This window comes from Taudactylus pleione, unplaced genomic scaffold (assembly GCF_031769625.1).
Source record: "Taudactylus pleione unplaced genomic scaffold, aTauple2 ptg000256l, whole genome shotgun sequence".
NCBI classification, from domain to species: Eukaryota; Metazoa; Chordata; class Amphibia; order Anura; family Myobatrachidae; genus Taudactylus; species Taudactylus pleione.
This window is the reverse complement of record NW_028284658.1, coordinates 14155226-14178149: the sequence shown is the minus strand read 5'-3', so window position 1 is coordinate 14178149 and position 22924 is coordinate 14155226. Positions and strand designations below refer to the sequence as shown.

General features: G+C 44.8%; 1 protein-coding gene and 1 pseudogene across 2 annotated transcripts in view; both read right to left on the bottom strand.

The window, feature by feature from the left end:
• CHD6 (chromodomain helicase DNA binding protein 6) overlaps positions 1–20131 on the bottom strand; it is a 194667-nt gene extending 174536 nt beyond the window's left edge. For both annotated transcript variants that reach the window (XM_088480666.1, XM_088480667.1), the window contains exon 1: positions 19909–20131. The gene's annotated coding sequence lies outside the window, so the exon portion shown is untranslated. The remainder of the gene's footprint in view (positions 1–19908) is intronic.
• On the bottom strand, positions 3104–5797 carry LOC148514960 (uncharacterized; annotated as a pseudogene).
• Positions 20132–22924: the final 2793 nt, after the last annotated feature.

Here is a 22924-nt window from a genome sequence, read left to right as displayed (position 1 = left end):
GAGAGGCGATGGAGAACAAGCGGAGTAAAAGGGAGAGAACACACAATCAAAACATACAACATATGTAACAAACCAAACAGGCAGGCTAAGAGCGCAGAGGTGGGCGTCCAGTGTCCCCTGTGGAATCAGAGAAAAGGATTTACCGGTAGGTACCAAAATCCCATTTTCTATTTCATCCACTAGGGGACACTGGAGGTGCTAACGCTGGGGACGTCCCAAAGTTTTCCCCATGGGCGGGAGCGCTCTGCGGCACCTGCAGAACAAGACGGCCAAAACCGGGATGCCGAAGTAGCAAACGTATCAAATTTGTAAAACTTGACAAACGTGTGAACTGAAGACAAAGTGGGCGCACGGCACAATTGTGAAGTGGAGGCTCCTCTACCGGCCGCCCATGACGCACCCACTGAACGTGTGGAATGAGCCGCAATGGACGAAGGAGGCCGGCGGTCGGCACCAACATAAGCCTGATGAATAGTCAGCCGAATCCAACGTGCCAGAGTCTGCTTAGACGCTGGCCATCCCCTCCGAACCGCATCATAGAGGACAAAAAGCGACTCAGACTTACGGAGGGAAGCAGTCCTGTCAACATAGATGTGGAGAGCTCTAACCACATCCAAGGTAGAAGAACCACCAGAGTCCTCCACCAAAGACGGTACTACAATAGGCTGATTAATATGAAAAGCCGACACTACCTTGGGAAGGAAGGCGGCTACCGTACGGAGTTCTGCCCTATCAGCATGAAACACAAGGTGAGGTGGCTTATAGGACAGAGCACTCAATTCCGAAACTCTACGAGCCGAAGCTAGAGCCAGGAGGACCGTTTTCCAAAACAAATACTTAATATCAACCTCTTCCAAAGGTTCAAACATGGACGACCGAAGAAACAAAAGCACTAAGTTCAAGTCCCAGGGAGCTATCGGAGGTACAAAAGGAGGCTGCACACGCAAGACCCCCTGAAGAATAGTCTGCACCTCAGGAATGAGAGCCAATTTCCGTTGAAAGAAAATGGAAAGGGCAGAAACCTGCACCTTTAAAGTTCCAAGACGAAGGCCAGAATCCAGACCAGTCTGAAGAAAAAGCAGAAACTGGGACAACCGAAAAGTCCTTGATGGAAGATCCCGCCTGGAACACCACGAGATATAAGAACGCCAGATACGATGATAATGCGCAGCCGAAACTGGTTTCCTGGCGCGTACCATGGTGAGAATGACAGAGTCTGGGATTCCTCTGCGTCTTAGGATATCGGTTTCAAGATCCACCCCGTTAAACGCAGCTGTGCTAGGTTGGGGTGTACGAAAGGACCCTGCTGTAGCAGATCCGGGCACAGAGGAAGGGGCCACAGATCGTCTGCCAATAGGGACCGAAGGTCCGCGAACCAACTTTTCCGAGGCCAGTTTGGAGCCACGAGAATGACAGAGGCTGACTCGTGTTTTATTCTTTTTAGTAGTCGAGGAAGAAGTGGAATCGGAGGAAAGAGCTAAACTAAGTCAAAGTTCCACGGAACTGTCAGAGCGTCTACTGCCACCGCCTGCGGATCTCGAGTTCTTGACACGTATACCGGGAGCTGACGATTCAATCGTGAAGCCATGAGGTCCACCTGAGGACATCCCCATCGACGTATCAGCGCGTTGAACATGTCTGGATGAAGCTTCCATTCCCCTGGATGGATATCCTGGCGGCTTAGGTAATCTGCTTCCCAGTTGTCCACACCCGGGATGAATACCGCCGACAGGATTACTGACTGGGTCTCGGCCCACCTGAGGACCTGAGTTACTTCTCGCATGGCCATGCGACTCCGAGTCCCTCCTTGGCGGTTGATGTACGCGACGGCCGTCGCGTTGTCGGACTGAACTCTTACCGGACGATTCTTTAGAAACTCTGTTGCTTCTATCAGAGCATTGTAAATTGCTCTGAGTTCCAACACATATGGGCCACTTTTGTTCTAGAGGGGACCATCGCCCCTGAAAGTGATAATCGAGGACCACTGCTCCCCATCCCCGAAGGCTGGCATCAGTTGCTACGATGATCCAGTCCAACACCCCGAATCTCCGGCCCGCTAAAAGATTGTTGGATTGTGTCCACCAGAGAAGGGCCACTCTGGTAGTTGGGCTCAGACGGATCTGTCGACGTAGAAGCAGATGAGACCCTGACCCCTGTGTCAATAGGTCCAGCTGAAACACCCCGGAGTGGAACCGGCCGAACTGTAGTGCCTCGAAAGCAGCTACCATCTTTCCCAGGAGACGCAGACAAAGAAGGAGGGACACCTTCTTTGGCCTGAGGACCAGCTGAACTAACAACCGCATATCCCGGGCTTTGTCTAGTGGAAGAAAGATCCTCTGTGATGCCGTATCTAAGATCATGCCCAGAAACAGGAGCCTCTGGGACGGATTGAGATTTGATTTCTTGAAGTTGATTATCCAACCATGTTGGGTTAGAGTCTGATACCGATTGCGCCTTGAGTAACAGGTCGTCCAAATAAGGGATTATGTTCACTCCCGATGACCGAAGGAGAGCAATCATGACTGACATGAGTTTGGTGAAGATGCGGGGAGCCGAGGATAACCCGAACGGCAATGCCCGAAACTGATAATGATCCTTCAATATGGCGAAACGCAGAAAGGCTTGGTGTGGTTCCCAGATGGGAACGTGGAGATAGGCATCCTTGATATCCAGGGATAATAGTAACTCTCCTGGTTCCAAGCTCGCAATAACGGACTGCAGAGACTCCATTTTGAATCGATACATCTTCAAATACAGGTTCAATAACTTGAGGTTCAAGATGGGGCTGACCGATCCATCCGGTTTGGGTACTACAAACAGGTTTGAGTAGAACCCCATACCTCGTTGATGTTCTGGAACCGGAACGAGCACAGATGATACTACTTGATACTGGATAGCCTCCTGTAGAACTCTGGCCTTGTCTGCAGGTATTGGCAGACTTGTAGTGAAGAACCGAGGCGGAGGGGGGGCCTCGAAGTCTATTCGGTACCCCAGGGAAATTAGTCTGTGGATCCACGGTTCTGGAGACGTCTGGTTCCAAACATGTTGAAATCCTTGCAGCCGGGCACCCACTGTAGGTGGTCCCAGGTGGGACGGAAGACAGTCATGCCACCTGTTTTTCAGCTGGCTTAGGCTCCTGTCTGCGTGCAACCGTGTGTGGGCGGCCTTTACCTCTGCCGCCTCTTGCTTGGGAGGGAGCCCCTCTGGCTCTACCACGAAAGGAATGTGGCGCACGAAAGGAATGAAACGAAGGTCCTGTGTAATCTTTTCTGGGAGCCGGTGTAGTTGATGGGAGGAAGGAAGACTTACACCCCGTGGCCTGGGATATCCATTAGTCTAATTCCAGGCCAAAAAGCATATCGCCATTGAATGGTAAACCCTCCACAGCACGCTTGGATTCTCCGTCCGCTTGCCAAGCGCACAGCCAGAGGGCTCTGCGGCCCGAAATCGCCGAAGCAGATATGCGAGCACTAATCTGACTGATATCTTTAGAAGCTTCTCCCATGTAAACTGCAGACTCACGTATGTGTTCTGCTAGTAGACGTAACTCTGCTCTGGAAGTACCAGAGTCCAAACCTGTAACCAACTGGTCAGCCCAGCAAACCACCGCTTTGTTAACCCAAGCATTAACCAGGGTGGGCCTAAGTTGAGCACCCGCTGCAGTATAAATAGATCTTAGCGTTGTCTCCAACTTACGATCCGACGGATCTTTTAGTACTGTAGCTCCTGGTACTGGGAGTGCTGTTTTCTTTGAGAGACGGGAGACAGACGCATCTACTGGAGGAGGTGTTTCCCACTTCTCCATCATGGATGATGGAAAAGGGTAGCTAGACGAAAACAGTCGCGGAATCTGGAACCGCTTATCCGGCTGTTTCCAGGCCACCGAGAGCAGTTGCTGAAGTTGCTGTGAAAACGGAAAAACCGCAGAGCTCTTAGGTTGTTCTTGAAACAATTCAAGCTCCTGTGGTGCAGGAATTATATCCTCAGGTAAATTCAGGGTCCTTCTGACTGCCAAAATTAGAGATTCCACCCTGGGAGAGGTGGACTCTAACTCCTGAGGGGTATCGTCCTGTAAAGCTTCCTCCAATTCCCCTTCTTCGGTATCCTCCATAGCGAAAAATTCTTCGTCCGACTCCTCTGACTGGAGAACAGTCGTCAGAGTACACTTTTGTGTCGGTCTCTGGCAGGAAGTGGAGGGTGCAGATGCCGCTGTACCCATAACCTGTACCAAGGTGTCTAGAGACTTGGTTAGCCCCGCCACCCAGGGAGGTTGAGACTTACGTGCCTCAGTTAACTCTGACGCTAAGTCTGACCATGTCAGCGGCCCATGAAGGAGCAGGTGAGGCACTAAAAGCCATAGATGGATCCATTGCTATACAAGCATCACATAACGTGGACCCAGCGGCATGCGGCATGCGGCTTGGTTAGTTTGTTGCTACACTTTGAACAAACATTTTTTGAGAAGCTTTAGTTCTGTTTGACATGGATACACACAGTCACTCCACACAGAAGGACAGAGTATAGACAGAATAACAGAATAAACAGAAGGCTGGTTTAGGACACAGAGGAGGAGTACACCCCACTCCCTTCCCACAGATCAGAATCCCTGCTTACACCCCAGTGACACTCACAGCCTCTGTACCAGGGATGCACTCAGGTCAGCCTTCTGTGTAATCCTTTGCCAAGGATCATGTTAAAAAACTGCACACTTCCTGTTTGAAGGAGAGATGCAGCATTAGAAATAACAAACGGCAGCCACGCTGTTTTACACAGCCGCTTGCCGCTTAGAGGAGAGAGAGCCCGCGCTGCCTAAGCTCCGCCCCCTTTTCTGCCTCGAGGGCTTCAAAGATGGCTGCTCATAATATCCTAAGCGCTACGTGCATGTTGTCAGTGGGGAGAGGGAGAAGCAGGAAGCCGCGCTGTAGCGCTACTCTTCCTAACCCAGCGCAGGCACTTCTTACTAAGTGCAGAGATAGCACTGGGTAGCGGGGCGGGAGCCGGGGGATGTGCAGCGCTGATACTCACTGCGTGTCCCCGCTGAGGTCGCTCCGGCAATCAGCTTCAGCACTTGCTGTGGCAATAAGCTGTCAGTGCTTTTAATGTAAGCACTGTGCACTCCTTCCTGCTTCTAATAAGACAGGGTGCCAGGTACCCGGACCCCACCTTTGAAGAGGTGACGAAGGGTACCTTCAGTATGTAAAAGATTTATAAAATAAAAAAAAAAACTATAAAAAATAATAAATGTATTGCTGGATCACAGCAGATTGTGACCAGCTCCAAAGGACACATTTTCTAAACTGGGGGCTGATGGGGCATAGAGGGGGAGGAGCTTCACACTTCTAAATTATTTAAAGTGCCGGCTCCAGTTATCCACGCCTCTATACCCCAGCGTAAGCACCTCCAGTGTCCCCTAGTGGATGAAAGAGAAAGTTATGTTTTGCGGATTTTGGTCTATGGAAGCAGGTGGGATAATTAATGACCAAGCAAAATAGATTAAATCACCTGTGTATGATTAGAGAAAGCCAAAAACATGACCTGCTGGTGGTACTGGAGTTTTAGAACCACTGCAGCACAGGATCTTTGTGGTGTGGTGGAACAGGAGATTCACAGACTGTATTATCTATTGAGATATCTACTCAAAGTTACAGCTGTGAGCAGCAACTTTTTGTTTGTCACTGCAAACTGACACTCTGAAAATGACCAATCCTGTTTAGGACCTTACCATTTTTGTATCATCTATCTGCAGACCACTCTGCAAGTATCTTTCTGATTTATCTACAGATGTGTCCACATACATTTTACTTCCGTACTATACAAGTCACAAAAAAAACAACGCTTGAGCGCCGAGCGTCTTTTCATGCATCTTTTTATTTTCAAATGCGTCTTATTCACAAAGTGATGTGAGTAAGACGCACAAGCAGCTCCTGTTGATCAGAATGATACGCGGCATGTCTATATTCTGTTTGCGACTTCTACGTTACAGTGTCAGCGGCTGTGACACTGTAACGTAGCATTTCGCATGTAGTCACACCTGCAGTTACACGCAGAATATAGGCATGCCGCGTATCATTTTAAATCGTCAGGAGCTGCTTGTGCGTCCTATTCACTTTCTGATGCATTTGAAGGTAAAAAGTTGCGGGAACACGCTTGGTGCTACAGTCACACCAAGGCATGGCATGGCTAGAAGGGCTGTTTAACACAAAGAAAGTAACATGTACAGTATGTGGACACATCTGTAGATGATCATCGGAAACTTGGGTGTGATTGGATATTAGTGGTTTCCTACAGTGCCCATATCTCTCAGTGTTTTTCTACTTACAGATTTGATACCAGAATAGGCAAACCTGTAGCCCTGGAGTCAGAGTAGCATAGGTCTTATTCTAGGGCGATATTCAATGAACAACTCAACTTACAAAGCCTAATCGTGAATTGACAAAGCCAGTCATGAGACAGTTATTGGTTTACTAGCCCCTATATAACTGCAATGAGTCGCATACATAGCAGCCCTGACAGTTGTGTGTACAAGCTTTGAATGAACAGTGCTTTCAAGCAGAAAACTACCATTTTTGGCTTGAATTATCCTTTAATAAAAGGTATGCATGTCGAATCTTGTACAAGCACACTTCCCTGTAGAGTCTATCCTCAACTTGTACTGGACAAGTTTGCAGAAAAGTTAGGAGTGAGCTATTTTGTAAGAAAGAATTCACAAGTAACACAAATTATTAAAGAATGCAGCCGGACGCAATACTTTTATTATATGGTGCAAGATAACACAGCAATCTATGTACAAATGACAACATTTAACTTAATTGTTTTTACAATCTGAATGATCAGCTCATTAGATCCAGCAACGCATTTAGCAACGAAAGACCGCCACAAAATACCAGCTTGTGCCCATTTGTCCCCTCCAGTCTTTCCCTATTGTGTCTTGCAGGAATAATTTGAATCACTACCTGGCCTTTAAACTTCCCAAACATACATTTTAGTTGGTCAGCTTCAACATGAAATGACCGGATCTATTTTCAAATAGGTGAGAAACTTTTGTTCAGTAGTTAGGAAAAGGCAAGATAAAATGAAACTAACAAAGTGTTGTAATTTAATGACATCACACATAACAGCTATTGTTATGCGTTTTCTGTGATGCTATATCAAAATCTGATCAATTCTGGTCAGTCTCGTAAGCTGCATACACACGGTCAGATTTGTCAGATGAACGATCGAACGATTTGACCAACAGTTTGAACGATTTTTGCCTGTATTAAAATGAATGGAATCGTCCAAATCTGACTGCAAACATATCAGATGTCAGATATCGTTATCTGACAAGTGGGAACGCGCATCGTTTATTGTTCATCTGACAAACATGTCAGATATGTCAGATTTTCCTTCAGATATGAATGATTTTTAAAATAGTTATCGTTCAGATCTGAAGAAAAATTTGACCGTGCGTATGCACCATTAGCAGGCTTACTGGTCACTTGGCGCTCACTCACAGACTATCAATTTGGTTTAAAATGGAGGAGTGCATGGTCAGCTTAAGAGCTAATAAAGGGGGCGATTCAATTCAGCGGGAATTGAGTAGTGCTAGGAGGGTGCTCCCGGAGCTATTCAATTCAGCTCGCTGCTTAGTCCGACTAATATTTTCTTCTTGCACCCTCCTGATGGTGCAAGGAGAAATCCGACAAAAGTGCCGGGCTGCAAGGCTGTTTTCTGGCTTAGCACAACGCGAGCAGCATCGCGACCGGCACTATAGTCGTGACCGCGCACTATAGAATGCTGGTTCTTGCGACTAAACACCCCGGTTAAGTCACAAGAATCTACATACTCCAACTTAGGACGGTATTCAATTAGTTTTGCTCCCGCGATAAAGTTTTGAATGCCGGACTTTTCGCCTACATCGCATATTTTAGTCGCAGAAACTTATCGTGCGCGTACCCGCGATTCGCCCTATTCAATTCCAAAAGACGCGGAAACGGCGACACGCAAAGTCAGAACAGGCAAAAAGAGGTGTCAGAATCGGGGAAATCAGCCTCAACCCCCCCAAAAATGCAGAAACATAGGGGATCAATGTAGTAAGTGCCCAATTAGTCCTAATAAAACTGTTTGGGGTACTTAAGTACACACAATTACCAATAATTAGCGTCTTTGCACAAGTGGTGAAGGATGACCTAAAGCAGTATTTTTTGGAGAAAATAAGTAGTCCTGGCAAATTTGGGGTATGTGAAAATGGGTGCTAGCATGTTTTAATGTCACTAAAGTGCAGTTTTAATAAATGTGATTTTCCACCCTCATAAAAGCACCTGCAACCCCAAAAACACTTTACCCCTTCTTAGTGCACCCCCAGAACCTTATTTCGGTAGTTTGCGAACTTGGTCCCCCACTTTGTGTTTTTTCGCCCCCAAATTCAAAGTACTTTTTTGGGTGTTAAGTTTTTTTCTGGATTTTTTTGACACAGTTATCTATTGGGGGGCTGCCCTAAGGGTTCCGAGTGGTTTCCCCACCTTTGCACTCCAAAACAAAAAATGTGCACTTCTTTTCTCCTGCTATTCAGAGGCGAATCTTTTTCGCCCATTACATTGCATTGACTTTCCGTGTACGGGAAAAGCGGATGGAACTGAACACGGAGATAAGTTCCGACAGGCGAAAAGTCGCAATCGGTGATACTTTCTCGCGGATCTCGGCTTTTTGCACCTAATTGAATATGGGCCTTAACTGCTTCCCGTCGTAGTAAACAGAGCAGTGAATTGAATAGCTCCGGGAGCTCCATCCCAGCGCTACTCAACTCCCGCTGAATTAAATTGCCCCCAAAGAGAGCTTTCTAAAATACTATGCTATTACTGTGGAAGTCACACTATAACGGTAGAAGACCAGTCATGCCGCTGCAGGACTAGTCACAATAACAGCAAAGAGGTTTAGAACACTGTGACTGCAGCTCTAAAAGCCAGGAACTGGTTCCGCCAGGTGCACTATTGAAGCATCTATCGTCATGTCATTTATCTTTGTTTTATGTCACCATGACAAACTTGGATTAGTTTATTTAAAGTTAAACTATAGAGAAAATGTAACTGCACTTATTTTACATGAGTTATACTACCCCCTTGCACAAACAGCTGATCACTATAGCTACTATGACTGACCATGTCACACTTCAAAAATAGAAAACAGAGGCACAAAGAGGTTAGCATGTTATTGGATGCAAGTCGGTGAGAATAGGATAAACGTTGCTAATCACATGACCTAATCAGATACCATTGTACAGAAGTCCCTAACGTTTTAAAACGGACTCCGTGAGCACAGCAATTTGCTATTTAGTGAAGTGTAAGCTCTAGCCATTATTTGTGCTTTTCATAAGTTAATAAATGCATGAAAAGTACATTATCAATAGCTCAAATATGGGCCAATGGTGCTGCATTAAGCTATAATGCAGCAAAACCTAGTTTTCATGCTTTACCAATGAATTTCACAGTGGGTAGCATCAAATTGAAATATCTGAAAATAAATTCCATCTTTAAAACTGCAAATTAACAAATTCTAACTATGTATTTAACATACATCAGTGGCTTAGGGGGGGGGGGGGGATTCAATTGTTTGCGTCCGCGGCTCTAATGGGAGTCCGAGAATGTTGGGTAGACTTTCACCAAACACACTAGACAATATCTTGAGAGATTTGGCAGATTCCGACGCATCAGAACGACAAATCGTTCATATCGCCCAGTGTGTACGCACGATGCCGACGCGCACTCCCGCAGGTCGTCCATCGCATCCTCCGGTCTTTTGTACATGCAGAAAGATCTGAGGATGTAGCTAGCAATGCCATGCTGTCGAAAGCAGCATGGCCCCCGCAACCCTCCCCACGTCGGCAAGCGAGTATGCACTTGCCGATGCCAGAACCCCCACCGCTCACGTGATCGTGCTGGGCACACATCGTCTAATGTGTACCCAGCTTAAGATCCTGTGAGCAAATGAATAAGGATTTACTTTGTAACCTAAGTGTATACATGCATGTTCAAAGAGATGTCAATTTGAGATGTATTTAAAAGAAACCATAAAAGAAACAAAAAAGTTGATCCTGCACTTATGAACTACATAGAGGCTCTGTAACCAGTCCAGTCATTATTTGATTTGCCTCTTGGACAAGTCCTGGAACAGAACTCACATTTCGGGAGCGTGCAATTGTGCATCTAGTGTGTAACCAGCCTAAAAATAATTCTTCTCATTTCTCAAGCTAGAATTCCCAACAAAGTCATTGCTTTTCGTCCACAAAACTATGCTCTGGTGGGCAGTATGGCAAAAGGCAGCTACAAAAATTTAGTGGGTTTCTCACTTGAGCACCTGGATACCCAGATTCTCTGATAATTTTAGTCACTGGTATAATGTACCTGGCACCAGCAAAAGGACCAGTTTGGCATCATCTCAGGGATTGAAGTCTTTAGACTTTGTACTATACATTTATAAGAACCCACTTCATGCCTCTATGTTGCATACTCTCAGTAATATAATAATCGATTTCAACACACAACTAGAACATGTAATAGTGCTCATTCTAGCACCCTGCACCTGTCAGAACTCGCACAGTTCCTCTTTCCTGGGGTGTAGCTCTCTGCTCTGGTGTTTCTAGCATACTCAGCTGATGCAACAAACTGCTGAGATACAGACGAGAGTGTTCTAGAAGCAGCAGAGCAGAGAGTGACACCCCAGGCAGAAAGGATGAACTGCACGGGTTGTGTGACAGGTGCAGGGTGCTAGAATTAACACTATGTAATAAAGACAGTGCCATAAATAAGAGTAAATGAGGAGTATCTTAGAGAAAAACAGAAAAGGGGTGATTCTGAAGAGGTATGAGCGAGGAATTTGATATGATGCTTACACATATTCTAAGTATGCTTGTCCCCAAGGTGCACTTCTAGGTTGCAGAGGAGGTGTAGACAAGCACCTTAATGTGCTCTGGACAGCACATCAAGGCACGCTGTTGCAAAGCTAAGGTATTTTGTGGTGCGCCTAGGCTCTGCTTTGTAAATTACCTCCTCTGTGTGTAGGCAACTAGTCAACTTTGAAACATATACCTCGGTAATAAGTGTTCCCGCTATGTTATTTTATTTATGGTGCATACAGCGCATGCATTGCAGTGCGCGTGTGCAAGTTAGCATTGTGGTTGCTCTGCAATCACTCATGCAGAAACAAAGCCATCGCAGAGTGAGTGAAGGGAGGTCAGCGTTTGGGGGGTGGTGACTTGGGTGTGGTTGGAGAACCGCAGACGTGCCTGTCTGTTTGAACGCTGTTGCATGGGCGTGCATAAATTAGCCATTGCGACAGCATACGCAGCTTGAGTTACTCACTGCGTGCAACGAGTTTAACAATTTCCGAATAAGGTCAGACCTGCGTGAGGGGCCGATGTTACCGATGAATACGCAGGACTGCAAGGTATTACGCATGCGAGATGGCGGTAGTGGGCGGCATTGGGCGTCTCTATGCTGGCTGTGCAATGGCTTTGCGATTGAAATTAATTAGCATATTTTCACAGCAGACAGTGCGTAATCACAGCTGCGATCCGCAGTGAATCACGCCCCCTGTACGTTTTGTAAATCTAAAAAAATGCCTGCATGGAGTGGGAATGAGTGTTCCCTACTCCGTTGCTTGGCCTCCTAAGGTGCGAACAGAAATCCACATTAAAGTAGGGCTTTGGGGCCAGACGCAACTTGTCAGCAGTATCACGCATGGGAGCTGCATCTTAACACGGCTAATCCCGGGTATTATCTCACGATATAGCGGCCAAGGCGGGAAGTAATTGAATAGATCTAAATTCCATCAAAAGAACTTAATCGCCCCCTGAGGGCGCAGAGCGCATTATGCTTGTATTCTCACAGTAATCATTTGAAAGATACGTGTTAATTCACGTATAGGTGTAAAATTTGCACTAAATAATAGCAACCAAATACTATCAAACTTGGCAAATGAAAGCAAATTGTTGACTGGTTGATGCAATTTAGTGCAAGGTTTGAATCTAGATACAGAGCTAGTGAGTGAGAACTACTGTGCGTGAAGCCCTGTAGGTCCAAACCTCGTATCAGAAAGCTATGGCTGTGATACTGCCACGCATAGGCGGCCGTCTCACCAATGCAGACTGCTTGTGTGCTGCTTTGGCTGTGCTCAGTGATGAGCCTCAGCACAACCAGCAGGTCTGCGACTGAATATATTATGGATACGGCTGCACCACAACTAGTCATAACCCCAGTTTAAGTAATAAAAATAGAATATATGGGAGTCTCAATCTAAACAGAAGGCTCCCATATTTATTAATATTGAAATATATGGGTGTGATTAATGATTGACTCATGAGTCTATGGGGTAGATGTACTAAGCAGTGGAAAGTTATAAAAGTAGAGAGAGATAAAGTACCAACCAATGAGCTCCTAGCTGTCATTTTTCAAACACAGCCTGTCAAGTGACAGTTAGGAGCTGAATGGTTGGTACTTTATATCACGCCAAGGCTGAGTTTATCTCCCCCTATGGGCCTGATTCTGAGTTTGACACAGATGCGGCTGCATCTTTTGCTGCAACCATGTCTGTGTCTCATGCTAATTCTGCAGCCAAATTTTCAAATATTGAGATTCCCACTTGCAGCTGTGTAAATCCGTCTTTGGAGGACGCACCATCGGACACAACATTGCACTTGTTCCAGCCCTGGTACGTGAAGTTTTTTCGTCTGAGTATGGCTTACTTTATGAGCGTTTATGCATCTTCAGTCTCAGCCGCTGTCAGCGACATATACGTGTCTGCCTCCTAGGAACGTCCACTAAAATCTACACTCCCTGCATCCAAATTCGTTCTGCATCTTGGTGCGGTAATTGTGCGGCATACCAAGTGGGATTCAGACGCATACGCAGTACTTAAAACATCTACAAAAGCAGTTTCTGTATGCATGAATTACCTTATGTGCCAACATAGGATTCTGGTGGCATATTAGGACATGTGGATTCCATCCTAACATATAAGGGGCATGTGTGAGGATGGATGGATAGATAATTTTTGGGTTAAGCAACGCCAGGCCTCGTTTTTCTTTTTTAATAAAAATGATAAATACTGTATTTCTGTAAGGAAAGGACGTCATTTATGGACCAGTGCTCTGGACTTGCTCCCCAGGCTAAAAGTTGCCAGCCAGCCCCTGCTGAGCAGTCACACATAAGGGGGAAATCAATTCCTGTCTTCGACATGATGGGCCATTCCAGAATGGCACATAATGTCCTGTCAGCATTGCAAAACTTGCGATGGTAGCACTACTGTAATTGACAGATATGTGCACAACCACATTGTGCCCAATTTAATTCCCCCAAACTGATGCTTTCTTGCCAAACAAGTTGCATGCGGCACATTTAGGGGGGGAATTCAATGGATTTTGGGCACCCAATCGTGACCTGGAGCTAGTCAGTTGTTTATGCTAATGTGCGTGAGTGCCGCGGAGGATCATTATCTCTGCTCGCACCCTCCTGAGGCAGCAAGTAGAAATCTGCAAAAAGTCTGGCTTTTGGAGAGAAAACATTTTAATTCCTCCCTTACAGTCAAAGGGGGGAATCCAATTACCTGCGATGAAGTGGCGGCGCAAGCAAGTGTAGCTGTGTGCCGCACTCACGGTACCAACAGACTCGTGGAATTCTGGGGCTGCATACAGAAATGTGCGAGTCCAGCACGAGAAGGGGCCACTACGGGGGCAAATTCGGGTGCCAGTGCCATCATTTGAACACCGTAGCAACAGCAATTGGATTCCCCCAAAAGGGGCGACTCAATTCAGCGCAATGCTGAATAGCCCCGGGAGGGAAAACCTGGAGCTATTATATTCAGCGCGCTATTTACTGTAGGGAAGTAGGTAAGTTGGAGAATGATAGCCGTCGCAACTTAACCTGGGTGCTTAGTCGCGAGAACCGCCATTCTCTGACTAAAGGAGGATGCGAGCCCCTCCCAGGGCTATTCAGCATCGCGCTGAATTCAATCGCCCCCAAAGTAACTGTAGCAACAGAAAAAGTGTTTTCTACTGTATGTTATATTTCAATACACATGGCTCAATTTTTGCCTTTTTCCATATTAATAATGTCATTGCAGAATTAAAAAATATTACCTATTAATTATTTGGCTTTTTAAATGTAGAATTCAGAAGCCCTTTAACCAGGTCTTGAAGAAAACGATATTTTAAAGGTGCCTGAGAAGAGGTGCATGTTATTGACAACTACAGTAATAACTGAGAAATTAAAATATTAACAAAAACATTGTTGATTTTTGTTTTACCACATGGACAAAATATTGGAGAATTCAAAAGCCAGCAGAATAAGTAAGCCAGAAAGACTGGCCAGCAACACTTAGCCCAGACTCGCTTCCATATGTTTATATTGTAAAATATGGCAGCGCTGGGCTAAGAATTTCAAAAGTCTAGAGATTCAAAATGCATTTTCAATATATCAAAATGTGATGTCAACATATAAGAAAATTAGGACTACATGGGGGCGATTCAATTCACCGGGAGTTGAATAGCGCCAGGAGGGAGCTTCCGGAGCTATTCAATTCACCGCGATGTTTACTCAGACAGGAAGCAGATAAGTTAGATAATGCTGGTTCTTGTGACTTAACCTGGATGTTTAGTAGCGAGAACTACCATTCTCCAACTAAAGTGTCAGCCACGAGGCTGTTAGTGCCGCGCTAAGCCAGAAATCAGCCTTGAGGCCGGCACTTTAGTCAGATTTCTCCTCCATTAGTCGAGAGCTCCTCCCGGTGAATTGAATCGCTCCCTACGTATCCACCAGTAACCTTTCACCAGTTTGCCATCACTATATTATTTATTGAGGAAACATGATTTTGTTGATTTTTTTTTTTTTTAGCAATCAGTTTTTACTGTTTTGTTAAGTGCCCAAAGAAATACAAGATCTTGCACAAGTACAGCAATTATATTGAAGGGTAAACAAAAATGTTAACATTTTAAAGTGTCAAATGACAGAAACACATCACAAAACTAAGAACCAAATTAGAACTAACCGGGGGTAATGAAATGCAATTTTTTTTTTTTCTGTTGCCATGGACATGTTCTCAGATTCTACCATAAGCTTTAATCTCTTGGCAGCCAGCGTACTAAGGGCCTGATTCAGAGATGGACGGATTTGCAGAGCCGCTCACAAGCGGCTGTGCAATTCCGTCCATCTCAGATGCAAATGCAGAAGGTGGTGTCAGACACCTCCTTGCTGCATTTGCGATCACAGCACTGCAACTGACGTCACAGGCTGGGATCACCATCTCAGCCATCACGACTAATGGTTGCTGCTTTGGTCAAACTGCGGGAGCTGAAGCTTTCCGCAGCCTGATCGGGTGCTGGTCACTTAAGAGGCCACGCAGATCCTGGCCTCGTGCCTCCCGGAAAATGGGGGTGACACGCCCCCTTTTACAGGAATGGTGACAAGGCACACCCCCCTCTACCCCCCCTCCAAACGCCTCTACATGTCAATAATTGGGCAGCTGGGGGAGAGGGGGGGGGGCAAGATCACAGGCACAGACCCTTCAACATCAAATATGTACGTTATTCATTCAATTAACGTATATATCTCTGAATCAGGCCCCAAATCTTCTGGGCAAATTTGTACAAAACTGTGATGAGGAGAGTGGGAGCGGTTACATTTTTTATCTTAGAAAAAAGTCAAATTATGCCAAAACTGCGATAAGGTGATGCTTGTTAATATGGAATCATATCTAATAATGGATAGCATACAATTATTGAAAACACTACACATCACAAATAATTAAGGCCTGTGACCAAAGTATACTTATATTGCCAACTTTTGGCCTGTCAAATAATATTGAAATTTTGGCCGTGTCACACATGCCAGGCAGTGACCTTGATAGTGTCATATCAATATGTATTTTTAAAGTTACCGTAAGTAGTGCTAAAAATTTAGTCATCATGGTGGCATGTAAACTCTGTATAAACTTTAACCCCTCCCACTAGTTTAAGTGATGTTACTTCCAGAGTGTTACGGCATAACACACTAGGGATGGCCATCGGTGGTGTTACAATCGATGGTTTCCATTGATGGCAAAATAGCAAGTAGCCATTGATGGTTACAAACTATTCAATGGATGACCATCGATGGTTTTACCAACCGATGGTCATCCCGGTTTTGTGACTGACTGGCCTGTGGGCCACTCAGAACCTGGGGGCAGGGTATCACCGGTGACGGGGGGAAGTTATGCTCTGAGTCTTGGCACCTTGTAAAAAAAAATTAATATATCATTCGGGTTATGCTTAGACATCGATGGAGGGAAACCATCTGGTACTCCCCCCATCGATGGCAAAGGCATTCAACATAGGCCATAAACCACCGATGATTATGAATCATCGTTGGGACGATGGCCATCCCTATAACACACACATCGATGCACAGGCTACGTACAGAAAGAAAATAAAATGTTAAGAAAAAAGAAAAACACGAGGACATCCCAAGATGTACAACAGTACAGATGAAAAGAAAAAAGGTAATGCTTAGGATAATCTATATAAAATAAAATCAAGTGCTGATAAGAATAAATAAACAGACCAGGGGGAAGAGAGAGATGGAGCAAGTAAGGGAGAAAGAGTAGCAGAAAAAGGGGAGGTTAAGTGAGACAGGACAGAGAGAAAAAAATAGGGGTCACAGAGGACAACATCTAGGAGTCAATTCAATTAGAAGTGAGCAAGTCAGACCCGCAAGTGATCATGGGTTTTTGTTCACAGCCACATAGGGCTACATTCAAACATGTGATTTCTTTGTGAAATTTAAGCATAATGGGGGCATTTTGATGAGCATGTATGTGTTTCCATGCAGTTGCAAAGGCACATCAAAGGCTTTGCACACAATTGAATTGACCACTAGTGTTTTATGTTGCCAGCACTGGCTCCTAGATTTTAGAAGAATTTGTCGAGCCCTGTACTAGTCACCAAAATGATTTTCCTAGTCCGAGTGACAAGGTCCAGCCTCGTTTTACCAATTTTGGCTTGACTGAATAAATTTAAATTACATGCTACCCCCTATTTCTCTGTATATCAATTATACTGAAGAATGGTCAAGTTCTAGGTCATAAATAACCACAAAGTTATGGGCAACCCAAGGATTTAAATCCTTCTCTCATCTATTAAATATATATATATTTTTTTTATATTCAAAGGTGAACAAAAAGATGGGAGCTGACAAAGATCACTGATCTCTATGGAGTGCTGCTGGTGAAGTGCACATGGCTACTTTGTAGAAAAATACAAAAAACAGGAATGGGGGGAAATGTTCCACTCTGCCTTGTACCCATTGCATTTTCCACTGTGGTAAGACACTGGCCCTGATTCAGAGCCGGACTCTCTTTCAGAGCGCTCGCTCTGAATCAGGGCGTTTTTTTTTTTTTGGAGCCGGCCTCCTGGCCATTCGCATAGCTGTGGGTGACCACCCACAGCTTTTGCGAGCGGCCAGGTGATGGTTGCGACCATCGGGCTTGCGACGAGAGCCTTGTGGTAGGGTCTCGTTCCCGCAAGCCCCTAATAGAGTAGGAAGCTCAACTACTGACATCACAAGTGATGTCAATAGGGCCGCCCTCAAACGGCAGGCGTTCCTTCGGTAACGCCTCCGTTTGGCCAGCCACCACCCCCTCCCCGCCTACAAAACGGGGCGAGCCGCCCCGTTTTGTGGCGAGCCCCGGAGCAAGTGATTTCTAGCTGGCTCCGGGGCTCGCGCACATCGCATGCGCACTGCCCGGCCATTGACCCGCTTGCGAGCGGGTCTGAATCAGGCCCACTGTACCAGCATTATTCCATAGAGCTTAATGATTTCTATGTCAGCATCTGCCTCCGTTCACCTGTGAAATCCATTACAAAGAACAGAGTAAAATAATGTTCATGTGTAAATGCTCTAAAGTAAATTTGGAAAAGTAAAGTTACGTAAATGCTTCTGGTTTTCTATCATTTTATATCAACTATAATCAATTGTTTTTCATTTATTCAATCGCAATTTTAAAAAGGACCAGCTCAACAATGACAGAAAGCTGTCATAAAAAAGGAAGAACCTAAAAAGTCATTAACTCCTCGCTCCGCATGGGAAAGAGCATAAAATTTGTTAGCACGCTATCTGCAAATATAGGGGCCAATTTAATTAAGCGTGCGGTTGACAGCGCTGGGAGGTAGCTACGGTACTACATCCCAGCAGCTCACATTTGTTATTTGAATATAGCATTCAAAGAAATGTCATGCTCTTACCTGGGCAGGGAAACTGCAGAATGACAGCTTATATTATAATGTAAACATTCTATTAACTGATTGTAAATTCATTAAATCAGTATCCTCTACACAGGTGCAAAGGCTCAATTAGATAAAGACATGCTCTCTATAAAAAATAATCTACCTTCTTAAAGTCAGTTCACTAAAATAAATGGTTGTCAAAGATCTAACCGTATGTTTTTGCAGAGTGGGAGGAAATCAGAGCACCCAAAGGAAACTAACAAAAACACTGGGAAAACATACAAAACACCACACAGATGAGCCATGACCAGGAATTGAACTCATGACCTCAGTGCTGTGAGGCAGTAATGCTAACCACTATGCCATCCGTGCTGCATACTATATTAACAGGTATATACATTCACACAAATATTTCCAACCAAGATAGCTACAACAGAAAAACCTTCAGATTTTTGTGATCAATTTAAAACTGCCAGAAAACAAAATTAGTTACACAGACAAAAAAAAATTAATTGTAGTAATTTAATAAAAAGGGCCCATCAACATCATACATTTTCAAATTCAGCAATCAAGTGTGTCAATGCTATATGTGCAATAAACAACATACTTCCTACAAGTACTCAGTGATGTACTGATATGATGTAGTGAAGTAATGGCATGGCAAATATAACAGTAAACTCTTTAACCATGGAGAGTTAAGAAATATGATGTTGCTTTATAAATTAATATATGCCAGAACAGATCATGTACATTTTGTACTTTCTGACAAAGACTAATATACAATACTTTTGCTCCCAAGCTATGTTTCTCAAGCTGGAGCACAAAGCTCACAAGGCTCAAAAAAAAAAAAAAAAAAGAGGAGCACAGCTGCATCTAACCATATGCTGCAAATGTTTTGTATATGATAACATGAACAGCAATAATCCCCATAGGTATAAAATCCTGATTTTAGGCCTTAGTTATGGTGCATCCTAATATGAAAACCAACATGCAAGAAATATCCTGGTCCCCTCGCCTATATTGTTTGCAGCTGCTTTAATCCACATGTGGGAAGTAGGTGGTGTAGGCCTGGCAGGCTACCTATATGTGAAACACAACAGTCCTCCAGCATACAACCCTCTGCAGTACACACACACATGCTTATTGCCACAATAGTATCCATATTCATTTGTTAAATGCCCATATACATTTCACCCCGCACACCATTATCAATCAACTGACCTCACCGCCTTAACGGGGATAATGCATTGCCCTAAACCAATTCCTATTTTAGCATTTTCATGCCCTCACAGCTTACAGTTTCCCTACTCCTCCCCCACTTGGTACTGCCCACAGCACACGCTATAGTGCAGTGGGCAGATCCACGGGGGTATAAAAGGGGGATGTTGAAAACCCAAAATACGAAAACCTGCGAGGGAACTAGAGCAAGGCAGATGGAGGAGGGGTGCAAAATCCAGCGAGATGCATAATATATATATCTGTACTCTCCCGAGGTGGACACGTTTGCATACACCCCCCTCCTTGTGAAGCAGATACAAAATGCAAAGGAATAACCAAGAAAAATCACAGTTTCATTCATAAGAGACACCCAGCAAGGGGATGAATAGCTGCCCCATGCCCACAGTAAGATGTAGACAGCCAAAGATGCTGCAAATTAAAAAGTTAAGAGGAGAACTTACCTAAAATGGCCACTGCTGCAGCCAAAATACAAACAGCTATTATTTGGTGAAGTTTAGCACAAGACACCCTGCAAGGACACCCTAACATGGCCGGGGAACGCCTCCTCTTCTCACTGATTGGTTACCTCTGTGGTTGGCATGAACAAAGCTCAGAAATGATTGGTCTCTTGCTTGTCAAACAAGTGGTGGTCGTTTCAAGGATGGTTGCGGCGTGGTTATTGCTTTGCTCCATTGTGCTGCTATTTGCATGGATGAGATGTGCCCGCGGATTGGCTGAGGGAGGAAGGGGTATCGGAGGGGGTGCAGTCAGTGAGAGACAAGGGGAGAGCAGCTCTGGGGAACACAGGGGGTCCTGCTGGATATTTGAGCTGCTTTTTCCTGCTGGATTCATACTAATCTCTATCATGCATTTCAGTGCGAGCAGTCCCAGGTGTGCTGGTGTTATATTGAGGTCTACACGGTACCTTGGTTTGCAGAGATATTGCATGTAGTAGGAGGATGACATACAAATGTATGTGATGTTATGGAATATGCATATTAGTATTACTTTATATTACTAAAAAATGCTTTTTAGCTTGTGTTTCAAATATTATATTGTCACTGTACACTTTGCATCTTACAAACTTGTGGTAGACTGGAAAAACATTTAAAGATTTTACAACATGTAACTGGGGTTTATGTGCGGTTGATGGCAAACTGCAAATTGTATATATTGTATGTTGGCAACCATCAATAATGTTACTGAAAGTCTGAGATTATGAAATTAAATTCAGAAGTAATAAGGAAAAATCACTTCTGAAACTGTTATAATCATAGAAGCAATTTTACATGATGTAGGGCTGTGAAACATCCTAAAATTCCTGAGGCCTCTTTCTGTAGATGCTGCTGCTATTATTACAGATAGATGTGAACATATTTTCATACCGCACAGTAATACCCCTTTTACCACCACAAAAACCTGTTTTATTGCCCGGGTCGCAGCTCGGTGTAAAAAGTTTAACTCTGGTCCAGTGCCCCGGGAATCCAATCCAGCTAGCTACTCAGGTTGGTCCGGGTTTCAGTGCAGTGTGAACGGGTAACCCATATCATCCGACTTTGGTCCCGATTACAGCATAGTGAGATCTGAATTCCCGCACTTGGAGATACTGTCATCTCCTAGCGCCGGTAGATGTAAGCCCCTGCAATATCCCTGGTCCAGCCTGTGGTGTAAACGGGTATCAAGCCAAAGTGACATGGCTTGAAACCTGTGTTCAATGTCCTGGGCTTGACCTAGGATTTAGGTGTAAAAGGGGTATTATACTAGCTTTCAGTAAAGTCTTCAAAAGCCATGCTGGATATCTATCATCAGTGCCTCTCTTTGGCCAAATTACTCCTGCCACTTCTCATTTTCAAATTGTACTCTTTGTTTTGATGATCAATCAATTAAAAAATTAATTGAGGATATCTGGAAATGCACAAATGCTGCCACACAAAGCATATTCCATACTATCTCATCAAAATGGTGGCATCTGCATGGGGGGATGTATCAAACCTTGGCCAGAGATAACATACCAACCAATCAGCTTCTGTCATCCCTCTCCCGCTGGTTACCTGCCGCTGCTGATGCCTTTCCGGTTGCGGTGTCGACAGCCGCTTATGATGGTCACCGGCCTGGAGAGGACCTTTGGTGCTGTGGTCAACCCCTCTGCACCAGCCCTCCAGTATCATCTGATTGCCCCTGCATGGAGCTCCACATTGAGTTGCTGGGTCCCCTCCATTCGACCAGGCCGCTAGTGCGCTGCACACTCCCAGCACCAACTATGTTTTCCACAGCTGTCTGCGGCACCGTGTTTCCACCATCCTGATCCACTCCTGGCTGATCTCCCCATGCAGGCCGCTGGACCCCCCTTGAACTGAGCTGTACCAAGCGATACCAACGTAGGGATTCCTCAAATGGCCCCTGTGTCATGGTCGCCGAATACTGAGGCTTGTTGCAATTTGCTCTGTTATTCTTTCTTTTTTTGAATTTAGAGTTCTCTCTCCATAGATGTTATATTGCCGTCACAATTGACTTAATACTGCCATTTTATGTCTCCGTATTCAGCCTTTTATGTTCTCCACCTGGATGTTCTACAAGTTGAAAATGTAACCTATGCAGTGCGTCCAAGATGGCTGCCTCAGATGGATCCATCATTGGTGGGATGAGCAATATGTTGATCTATGCATGCAGTGCATATCACACCACACAGGTTTCCGTAATCTCTTATTTGTTCCTTGTTTGACTTATCTCACACACACTAACCGTCATAGTGTGCCCAAGATGGCTGCCTCACCTGGTATGCCTGTGGGAGGGATGAAAGATACATGTATCTGTTGGCTATGCAAGGGCCCTGCTGTTAGCTTTAATACACTGCAACTTCCCCGTTTGGTATCATCTAGGTGTTACCTATTTTAGTGTACACTCTAGGTCTGGTGCTGGACCTAGAGAAAGGGCACTTATGTGCGTGTCTGAAAAGGGGCGTGGTAAAAAAGGGTGTGTGTCTTTATGACGCGTTCCCTTTTCGTCACTCTTGGGGGCGTGCCCGGCACTTACAGACAGGCCGGGCAGCCCCCAAGCGCTGCGGTCACTGTGAATGGATGCCGGTCGCATGCTTAGATAAGCTTGAGTATTTCTACGAAATGTACGCACATTCCTTACCTTGAAACCAATCAGGTTTTGTCTTATCGTTTATAATAAAAAAAATATATATATATATATGTGTGTGTGTATATACAATATACACAGATGGTAAAATAAGTATTGAACACATCAACATTTTTCTCAGTAGATATATTTGTAATGGGGCTATTGTAATGAAATTTTCAGCAAATGTCAGCAACAACTCAAGTTATGTGAAATGACGGAAAAAGTATTGAACACATGAAGAAAGGGAGGTACAAAAAGGCATGGAAAGCCAAGACACCAGCTGAAATCTATCAGTAATTAGAAAGCAATCCTGCCCCTTGTCAGTGCAAATTAATATAAAATGGTTCAATC